This window comes from Columba livia, chromosome 1, assembly GCF_036013475.1.
Source record: "Columba livia isolate bColLiv1 breed racing homer chromosome 1, bColLiv1.pat.W.v2, whole genome shotgun sequence".
Lineage (NCBI taxonomy): Eukaryota > Metazoa > Chordata > Aves > Columbiformes > Columbidae > Columba > Columba livia.
Genome location: NC_088602.1, coordinates 179,463,738 through 179,475,570, shown reverse-complemented (window position 1 = coordinate 179,475,570; position 11,833 = coordinate 179,463,738).

Genomic DNA, 11,833 nt, shown 5'->3' with positions numbered 1-11,833 from the left:
AGATGACCAGCTCAGACCTACATGTGTACCGATTCATCATCAGACACAGCAAGTTTTTCACGGCATAAAGCAAGTTAGAAACTTGATCCAAGCTCTACCACCAGCTTTGCCTTATGCAATGAGACATCTGTACTGACCAGAGATGTGTGGATCTGTTTGGAAAGACTTAGTAGTTTTAAAGAGTTTAAATGTAACCTTTATCAAGCACACTGAATTGTCTTAAGAAATAGTATTTCCTTAAACTGAGGTCAACAAGCAGTGTAGCATTTCCAAGTATCAACTCCTGTTCTCTCTTTGGAGTTCAGGTGACAAGGGGTAATTCCAAATGATCCTGTATGATCCCCATGATCTGGATGGTCGCTTTGCAGCCCAGTTACCTATGTGAAACCATTCTCTCTTAACATGAAATCTCCGAAGTTTTCCAGGCAAACTAAAGGATTTAAGTCTCTGAAGCCCTAGAGAAGATGAAGTGAAACTAGATTTCTCTCACTAGACACTGATGAATCTCCAAAAGCTCTACTTTCCCAAAGAAGGCCTCTTAGAAATAAATAAGAAATCATAGGTAGCAAAGGGTATGGCCATAGTGTGTCAGAGGTGAAATGGCAGGACTTTTAGTTGAACCCAAGGCAACATTAAGCTGACTACACAGAGTGCTGGTAGAAGCCAGGGTCAGCAAAGAAGGTGAGAAAGTTGAATCCTGAGTATACTTGAGCACATACTCCCTGCACTTTAAAGACAGGTTATATGGAGATCCCAGCTGCTTCTAACCCAACTTGCTAAAGTCTCAGCCAGAGCTTGCAGCTTCTCTTAGCCCTGCGTGGTGATTCACTGAGGAGCCTTTTGGGTCATAGACCAATGATGAGGTTGTGCACCGTACTGCTGACAGGGAAGGTTTGCTAAAGCTTCTTTGAACCTGACTTAAAAAACACCTCCCACAAACTGTTTGCTTTTCTGGGGGCTGCACAGCATATGTTCACCTTAGAAGGAGGTTGCTGCAGCAGAGAGAGCAGCTTCTCCACCAGTCCTTCAGGCTTACACCCACGAGTCCCTGCTTTGTGCCACTCTCCATGATCTCTTCCCCCACAAAGGCTATTTTTATTCCACTGAAAATATCAGCTGCAAAATAACTAGGCCCATTTTCAGAAGATCTCCTTTTCCATAGAAATGGTAACAGATACTGTACCCAAATGCTTATAATTCATTCAGTGAAGGACTCTCAGCTGTGATGGTGAAAGACCCTAAATCACATTGTCAGCTGAATTCATGTCATAATTTCTATTATGCTCTTTGAATTCTTTGCCTTCTGATGTCTTTACTTCAACAGATTTGTACTCTTGCATCTGCTTCTTTCTTTCTATACTTGTGTTCATTTCAGTCATTTTGGGTTTTTTGCATTTCCCAGTGTATCCCAAATGGAGATGGAGAAGAGAGTAGTTGAAGAAAAGAAACGGTGAAATGATGCAGAAAAGAACAAGTGGCCTTCACGGACACAGACTGAAGCACATGAGGTTCCGTCTGAATATGAGGAAAAGCTGCTTTACTTCGAGGGTGACAGAACACTGGAACAGGCTGCCCAGAGAAGTTGTGCAGTCTCCTTCTCTGGAGGCATTCAAAACCCACCTGGACGCATTCCTGTGCAATCTACTCCAGGTGAACCTGCTTTAGCAGGTGTGTTGGACTAGATGATCTCCAGAAGTCCCTTCCAACCCCAACCATTATGTGGTCCTGTGAAGTGGTCAAATGTGTTTTCTCCAGTTTTTGGCTTTTGCCTTTAATAATTCTGATGGTTAACGCTGAGCCTAATTTTTTTCTGCTGCCCTGATGAAAACAGGGTCTTGCAGATTTGGATTTTGTTTGTTTTGTTTTGTTATAAACTAACTTCAGAAAAAGCAAAGCAGAAATCAGTATGTGCTTCTCCATTATGCTAGTGAATATGCTTTTCTTTACAATTCCATCCTATTTTAAAAAAGCTGTATGTATTAATTGCTGGATTCCCAAGTATTGTATAATGGACAAGGATTCTGTGACTGCATTTTCCAGGCTTTTATTAACAGGGGTGACCACAGCCAGTGCTGCAGCAGTGTAATTACTCTGGTTCAGGGAGGAAAGATGCAGTTCCTCAGAATTTAATTGGCTAAGCTGAATTAATGACCTTCCACAGAAACAACGCAAATAAAAATTAAAGCAAGAATTATCCATTTCCTGCAAAATCTGTCCAAATGATGCAAACATAGTCATTGATTGCTAAAGTCATTTTATGACTGGATATACAATAAAACACACTTGTAATTTTAGAAACTTTTACTCACTGTCTCTGCATGTTTATATCATAGTAACAGAAGCTCCTGGTAAAAAGTTCGTCTGCTAGCATGGAAGGCACTCAAAGGTGAGAGAAGCAATAGCAACCTGACTCAGGTCACCAAGTGTGACTTTTCAGCCTCCAGTCATAATAACCTTGTTTACTGTATGTTTAGCGCTACAGGAACTGGTTTTTTTAGGCGGATATTGACAAGAAACAAAATGGAACAAGAGCTTTTCGGGCACTTGTTAGTCTGCGTGGCTGTGGTATTGAAAGAGGACAAGGTCTGATGGGTGGCATCGCAGCCCATGGCCCAGGCTGGCCAGTAAAGGAGAAGACAAAAGCGCAGTAACTAGTAAGGATCATCATATCAAATGCATGGAGGTGGTCTGGGCTCTAGTAAAATTGCTTGGTAAATATTTAGTAGAAGCATAAGGAAGGAAAGTTATTAGTACACATTATTTAAATCAAATGCTCTTCTCTGCGTCTGTTTTCATGCACAGTAAACAGATATTTTTCAAAGCTCAGTAAGTTCCTGAATACGACTCGTCTTTACACCTGGTTAGATTCAGTCCTCTGTGTCTAATGTATATACACAGGGGATTTTTGAGAAAATAACAGAGCAATCTGAGGAGAGGTGTATTTGGGGTGCCTGGATGTTGATTCAAGTGCCTGACAAGGAACTTTGTGTTGTTTGAGGGGATGTGAGGTGCTGCCAAGGATCCATGGGCAGTTCATGCACAGCATGCATCCTGCAAATCCTGTAGAAGGAAATGACAAAGGGGGGACAAGCCGCAGAAAACATGGGTAACACCATCTTAAAGTGATTCGTGGGAACTAATACTTCAGGAACAGAAAAGTACCTCTACAGTGAGGAAACCACAGAGAGAGTTACAAAGATGAAGGGAGGAACTGCCATGAGCAATCTCTTACCTTTGGGTCAGCCTCCTGGAAGTTGGATCCAAATTTTCCCTTTTCTGTTAGGTGCGAGGGTGTGTGGTTCACCTAATAACCATATTTCCAGTTCTGATAAGGGCAGCACTATATTTTGTGAAGTGAGCTGGATAAAAAACATGGCAATGGGGAACTTCTTGATGCCCCAGCAAAAAAAATAAGGCAGATTCCTGAATGGAAACTGTGCCAGTCAGAAAGCACATTCAGCTTGTGCTCTGAAAACCAGTTCCTAAACTTCTCAGAACCAGTGGGTACTCTTGTCTTCAAGCTTTTATGCTTGAAGTCTTCACCTGAGGAAGGAGATCCTGATTACCCTCTCCCACACATATCTCACAGGACTTTTGTGAAGATCCCTTTGAATGCATGAGACATTCTGATGTGCTAATAAAAGCCAAGATGGAAATTAATAATTGTTGTCCAAGAAGGGTTCAGAGTGTGCAAAAAATCAGGTATTAGTCCTCATCTACATGTCTGTATTTCTCCTCCTTGATTAAGAATGCCTTCCCTAACCTGAGAAACCCCTTCTTTGGAGTATGGTACTTATGTTCTTGTGGGTGGTTGGTTGGTTGGTTGGTTGGTTGGTTTTTTGTTTGTTTGTTTGTGTTTTTCTTGTTGTTGTTGTGTTTTGTGTTTTTTTTAAGAGGGGAATTAATATTCTGCAACAAACATCTATACATTAGAAAATTAGTAACAAGTTTCAGGTGACATATACATATAGTCTAAAGATGTTTGCTGTTAATGTTCACTTCCCAGCACAGGGGGATATGTGACCTTCATTGACCATTTCCTTCAAGCTTGCTTCTCAGTGGATGCTTTCCTATCATTAGACTATTTTACCTCCGGCTCTTCACTAACAAGCACAAATGTTTTTGCTATTTCTGTAGCTCTTTCTAATTTCCTCTCAAGATTCTGCGTCAGTCTCTTTCCTCTCCATTCAGTTCAATCATATTTTCTTTTATACAAAATCTGTATTTCCACATCTCGAGTTTCTTATTTCAGTGCTAATTCTCCTTCCAGAAGAGTCCAGTCCTCCAGTTTTCCTCCGGTCTGTCTCTTCCTCCCAAGTAATACCCAGTCTCAGTCTTCACATTAGAGTCATCCAGACTTTTCCTCATGTCCTTGCCGAGTGACTTCCCACTTCCTCCCCAGGCTCTGGTCTCCTTCTTTAGGCTGCTGGGCAAAAACAATCTCTTTCTCAATAAATGGATGTACTGCTTTAGCCATAACTGTTACAATAATTTTGCTGAGAGGCTATAATCTAAGTATGAAGAATTTAAAACACAGCAGACTTCAGCTTGATCATAAAAATTGGTTCAAATGGTCTTTTATAATCAGGCAGGCTTAGTGGTATGTAGTGCTATAGGCTGCAGACATACAGTGAAGGGTCAGTTCTCTAAGATTACTGGAGCAATGTAATCTATTAAAAGTGATATACTGCACTGGATACACTTATTCCAATTTATAAAACAGAAAGTTTCATGGCCAATATTAATTTTCTTTTGCTACAAAACACAGTTTTATTTCATGCTTCATTAACAAGTGTAGGTGTTCTTGACACTAACTCAGCTCTTTCCAACTAGGTCTCATGCATTCATGCTCTTCATCATACAGTGCAAAACAGAGAGACAAGGTGACTACTAAAAAAAAGGGAGCATCATTTATTACTTGTAAGCCCAAGAATTTTTATTTTCTATTTACAAATACACCATTCCCAACTTGGTGATTTCCTTAAGGTGGAGATGGTCAGTCTGCAACCAACCAACTAACCAACCAACCCAAGATGTCCAGCAACCACATCCCTCTTCCTTCCAGACTATCCTTGGATGGTCCCCAGCAGCTGTCCCACAGCAAACACCTCATTCTGGAGGCAGCACCATGTTGCTGCTGTTCCTGAGACTTGACTGCCCCATGTCCTGTCCATCTCCTCTTGTGGCATGGAGTCCTCAGGAAGGCACAGATGACCCAACTTATCCATCCCACAGCTTCCAACCTGCCCAAACTGTTAGACTGGAGAAAGCTGGGAAAGGAACCCTATGATTATTCTGCCACTAGCAGGTCATTGCTGTCTGCCTCCTGTGCCAGGGTTTGTCTCCTGGCAGCAGCCAGGGTTTACCTGCAGATACCCACAGTGGATCCAGAAGCAGGGAACACTGCACCAGACAGCTGTAGGGTGGCTGTCAAGGAGGTGGACACAGAACGCGTGGCAGGGACTACAGCCATTGCCAGACACTGAAGGAAGCTTTGTGGCCTGCTTGCCTGGGAAAGTTTAAACTAGAAAATATTGTGGCTCTCACGCATCAACAGTGCATTAGTTTTATGAACAAAGATCAACTTTCTGAGAGCAAGTCCCCAAAAGCTGAACTGTTTTATCAGTTGTAGAGCATGTAGTAGACTGCAATGCTCTATGCACATCACAGTAGCTCCTGTTAACCTCACTTACACCTGTCCTGATTGTTGATAGTAATTCAGATAAATAAAAAGCCTGTTTGTAACACTTTATACTGCCAAAGAAATGTGTTGCTGTTAGAGAAAAATGGTGAGTTGAAGTATTCCGAGGGGGGGAAAAATCTCCATATCAGCAAGCACCTGAATAAAGACAGTGTATAACACTGAACTGGTATGATAAATCCTTATCTAACACAAGATTGCCAAATCACACCCAAGTTTAATTCTTACAAGGATAGTACATTCAATTGCAGTGTTAGCAGTATCACAGTAGTAGCTGGAAAATACAATTTAGTCAAGTAAATTTTGCAAATGTACAGAAACAGAAGGATTTGAAGTGCTTAGGTTCAAAATAGGTGGGATATTCAGATGAGAAAGTAGGGATGAATTGAAATTCTGCTTTCAGAGACAAGGACTGAGGCATGGAGAGAAAAACGACTCTCCCTGTTTTTCTCTGCATCTCCTTGACTCCAAGGTCACAGAGAAGCATGGCAGTGAGCAGAACTGCACTCAGGTGCTTGTGGGTGCCAAGCCCAGAGTTTAACCATGTACTACCTAAAGCAGCTTTTGCAAGTAAATACAACAAGAAAAATTAGACACTTTGGCATATCTTGTTGTACTTAATTAGACAAAATTTGTGTCTTAATTGCCTTTATAATATGCTGATTGTGTACTGATGACAGGCATTGTTTTTTAAACCCTTAACAACAAAGCAGGTTTTCAAGTTGACCTTTTCAAACTATATTTGAGCGCCTTTGGCTGTACATAAAAAGAATGGAAAACTACTTCAAGAAACTTTCCAAATCATAAAGTGTTTGGAGGAATGAACTGAGGACCTTGGCTCATCTTATTTTCTTACCTTGTCATCTTTGATTCATTCTCTGAGCTGGGATTCTTCATTTCTTCACAGAATTTAGCCGGCTGGTACCTACATGGAAACTTCTGGGTCGTTGACAAAAGAGAAATAAATCCCAAGAATGCTCTTGCAGTTAATTTTACACTGCAGCAGCGAGGTTGAGGAAGCTAAGAAGTGCCAGACGTCAAACTAGAAAGTGGTCTAGGATCTTGTTTCCACAAAGCACTTAGGCACACTCAGAGATCCAACTGTCTTCCAGGCAGCAGGAGATTGCATTTAGGTACACGCAAAAGAGATGTACTATAATAAGCCATCCATATATTGCCGCCATCTGGGATGCATATAAAGTGTATCACCACAAAATCCCCCATTTGCTGTACAAATCTATTTAATTGAACTATTTTTATGTGCCAAATAATTAAACAGCAGTTGTACGTGCTCAGGCATAGGGTGAATTATTTTGACCATAATTGTGAATAACAACAGTTAAAACAATTGCCATGCCCTTTTTCATTAAACTCTCAAAGCTGTTGGAAACAGTCTCTTCAAAGCACTGTTTTGTGCGGATATTCTGGAACTTTGTGTCTAGAAAGAGAAAATAAAGCTTGCCACCCTCCTTCGTTGTTATCTAAAGGATTGCAGTGCCATCGTGTGGCAGAAAATCCGTTTAAATTGTCATTTGGCACCGTTTGTGGCCAAGAGGGGTAAAAAGTCTTAAAAACTCAAGAGAGGAGCTGACTGAAGCAGTAACGATCCTATGCTAGACATTTTCTAAAAAGGCATAGAAGGCAGTAATTCTCTCCATCACATTTCCACTAAGGGTTTCCCAAGTGGTAAGTGGTGCTCTCTTCTTGCCAAGAGCTTCTTCCATTGAGTTGTCATGTCAAACCTACCAGTAAAAGATCTTCAATACTTTAAGCAGTGGAAACACACAAACTTGTTGACACTATCAGTGGCTTGAAGTACCATCACTTAAACCAGCAGTCCCATCTTCATGTCTGCAGAATGCTTTTGTCATCCACAGCACGCTCAGAAAGCCTTCCTGCTTTCAGTTCCATACCCTGGATGTGTCCAACACCTGATACTTGTCCCTGACACCAGCCCAAAAATTCCTCAACATCCTTTTCTGGTGCAAAGATCCTGACACCAGCCTGTCTTCACTCCTTAGTCCCAAAATTTTCACATCTCTTTCACCCACACAGATGCAGATATATTGTTTTAGGTAGGTTATGTCGATTATATACTTCATTTACATTATATTTCTATAATGTGCATCTCATATAATTGCTTGCACAGAAAGTCATGCAAAGAACTAAGAAAAAATTACTCATATTGTAATTGCATTGAGAGATTTCTTCCTACTAAAGAAATTTTTAGTTTTGCTGAATAAGCACTTCATCTGCTTCAGAAATGTTCCTACAACATCTACCAGTTGAACCTACCTTGGCACCAGGAAGAAATCTGGAAACTTTTCTCTGCAAATCTTTAGTTTAGAGGTACTCCCATCCCTATCATGAATATATTCAGGCTCTGGAAATCTCTGCTGAGCTCCCCTAGGGTATGTTCCCATACCTAATCATAATGGGCTAGAAAATCTTATATATACCAGTTTGTCATATCAGTGCCTTGATTAAGTAGTCATCATTCTGCATATATTCTCAACAAGAGTCAGTGCCAACAAGAGAGAAAGAAAACAAAATTAACTTATTAACTTAAACAAACCAATAGTTCTGATACATTAAGTGGAAAAATCATTAAAGCAAGTTGTTGAATCCTTTGTTTTAAAGGATCATAAATTTTCTTTACATAATCAGTGGCCATTATTCAGGTAGCTGGAGATGTCTTGCTTTTTTTTGAGCATTCCAACCAGTAAGAACTGCCCAGCCCATCACAGTCAGTAACAACCAATTTTCAAAGGCAGATACAAAGTATGCAGAGCAGATCAGGTTCAATTCACACGTGATAATCTGAGAACATTTAATTGCTGCCAGACCTAATTCCAGCATGCTTGCAAACAGGTAAAAACCATTACACAATGTTAGTTGTTTAGATCAGTCTTACTTAGTTCGTCTTACAGGTATTTAATGAAAGAGGAAGGCATGTGTGTTGATGGTGGCTAAACATGCTAGAGACAGGTGTTTGTAGTACTTGATAATGGAAAGGGGGAAAAAAAGAAAAGGAAAAGTAACAAGACAGAGGTAAAAAATGTGGAAAATGTGAAAACTAAGTGTAACATTTTGGGACTGGACTAAAATGGCTTAGACACAGATTGACGATACTTTACAACAGCTATGACCATTGACTTGGGACATGTAGGGTATATCATCTGGTCATGGAATAGAAGTACCTTTAATGAAAGGCTTGAGTAGGTCAGAATTAAAAAATCAGCAAGCCAGAAAAATTGTCAATGCCAAAACATGTCTAGGAAGGAAAAAAAAAAAAAAAAAATAAAGCAAAACACAGTTAAACTGAAATTTGGGGAAAGAATGGGTGGATAAACAGGATAATAATACTGTTGAGAGGCTCTGCTCAGAATATTTCTTTTAGTATAATTTTTTTTATGATAAACAATGGTCTAAAAACTCATGCTCTGATATCCAGTTAATCCAACAAAAATCAGTGAATATAGCTCCAACCCTTCAAAGATGTACATACATGCCTATCACTTTGCATAGTTCATAGAGTCAGGCATCAGGCCAAAGTGAATAAAACTGAATGCCTTAATGGAAATACAGCTTGTGGGCAGGAGGAAGTTCTGCTCTAAATTTTCTGGAGATTTTTTGCCAAATAAAAAAATATCCTGTCTCCTTTTCTTTTTATAGAAAGAAGGAGAGCAAAGAGGGATGAAATGCAATAGTCTTTGGTGTTCACCTCGGCAAAGAAAAAAGCCTCAACATTAAGGAAAAAAGGGTTTGCTTGTTTGGGAGATCAGGATTTTTCTTTAGGATATCTTGTACTTTGACCAACCCTCTGTTAACTGTCTACATATGTCTTTACAGACAGAAGGCATAAGATTGCAATGAAGCAACTCCTGAAGCCATGACCCTTTTCCCAGCAGCCATTTTTCTTTAACTGCTATAGCTAGGTTTGAATCTCAATTTTTCCTTTACCTTTCTGTCTTTAAAAATGTATTATCAGTAACATGCTAGACATGTAGGTCACATCTCCGAAGAGCCGGCACCAGGACCTCTGTGTTCACATCTGAATAAAAAGCAGAGTGCTGACATTTAGCTCCTTGATTGCAAACACAAGCATTGCCTGTGACCACAATGCAGAGTTAAATATCAAAACGCTGATACTTCTGCCATTCAGCTGAAGAGAAACAAGAGCACTGAACTGTTTAAGAATTTTTCCCCTAGAAACATTTTGCACAATGTACAGCCTGTAATAATAATGTCTACAAGAGTTTTAATGTATTTCAGGTTATTTGCCCTATTACACGTGCCACTAGAAAAGCTGCCCCCCAAAACCTGTCATTTTCCAGTGAATGACAGATTATAGAGTTGATAAGGGAAGAAAGTGTAGAGTTTTGTGAAGTTTTTTAGGAAGCTACAAAATATTTTCTTCAGTAACTGCCTTATGACTATAAATATAATTTAAAATATTTTTCCTAATTGAATTAATGCTAAACTCTTCTAACAATAACAGTGTTTTATTTGAAGTAATTCTTCACCTCTGCACCTTTTATATATATCTATAGGTAAAAATATATGCACATGTATATACATTAAACAAAAACATCTTCTCCAAATATCATGGAGGCTTGGCATGTTTGCATTCAAATGAGGACCCATTGTTTGAACTGCTTTTCGCTTTGGCCAGATGAATCTTTGAATGTTTAGAAATCATGCTGACCTATTCTTTCCTTTGCATCAAGAAACTGCCACATTTACTCGGGCTTGATTTATTCCTCCCAGAAGGAATGAAAAATGATTTTGCTTTCAGCTGTTGAATTCCCTGTAATTTCAGTTAGCTTTACACTTATATTAAAATGTCATGCAACTTTCATCAAAGCAGATGGCCTTCTGACTTCAGCAAGGCAAAACAAACATTATCTGTCCATGTCTAGTAATTCTGCCACCATCAGCAACCCCTTCTGCTCCTCAGTGAGCCAGCCCTGCGCTTTTCTTCTCAGTAGTGCTCTTCTCTTCAACTTGGTCGACAGATATCCTCACAAACTGACTGAATGGCCCTGTCCTTTCCCCTTGGGTTTCCATTGAACCATGTCCCCTCCATCCACTTGCCAGAGATCATGCTGGGGAGATCTGCCTGTACTGTCCCGTGTCAGGGAATCCTGGTTATTAAACAGTACCACAGGGCAGACAGTCACACTGTTACTCAGGGCTGGCTGTACTTTGTCATCCTCCCTTCCCACTCCCACTGTAGTTTTTTGCATCTCTTTTTGATTGTTCTTCCTGATGCTGCCTTTCATCAGCTTCAGTGACATTATAGCCATTATGTTGCACAGTACTAATGCCAGACTCATCAGAGACACTTTGTCATCACCTTCAGCCTTGCCATCCTGGTCCTTGAGCCTCCTTAAGCTCTTCAAATTGAGTGCAAAATGCTATGCCATCACTTTCTGACCCCACCAGCAAGGGCTGACCCAGGTGTGGATCACGGGAGGCTGGTATTTAGCAGCTACCTAATACTAAAGCCATAGCTCTGTGGAAGTGCTGCTTCTGCTGTCCAACACGCACATCTACTCAGTTCACTGGTCTCCTCCTTGATTCTGTCTTTTCAGAAATGTTATGGTATGTTTATCTGCAGAAGAAAGAAACTAATCTGAAAGGCAAAAGTATCAAACTTTCCTGTTGGAATTGGAAGATCGGCTGCTATAAGCAAACACAGCCCCACAGACATGAGTGATGCTGTGTCAAATAACTGTGATAAAAACTGAACTAACAGTAAAGGCGCACAGTGTAGATATGAAGCATGTTTCCTTTTGGAAAATAAAATCTGGCTACAACAAGATAAACAACAAATACTATACCATCTTTGGATTTATTGCTTATAATTGACTTGAGTTTGGTGGCCTTTGCTAGCCTTTAATTCAAATCAACTTCACTTTGTCATGTAACTGACAAATACCACAAATTACAACCATGGCAGTAAGGCCAGCATCCAATGTCAAAGCATGACTAAAAATTAATGAAGTCTAAAACTAAAATTCCCTATTGCCTAACTAGAGGCTACTGCTGCAGGTCAAAATTAAGGTGAATTAACAGAGCAATGGAGAAAAACCCGTGTTGCAACCTCTTTGCCTTCAAGACAGAATA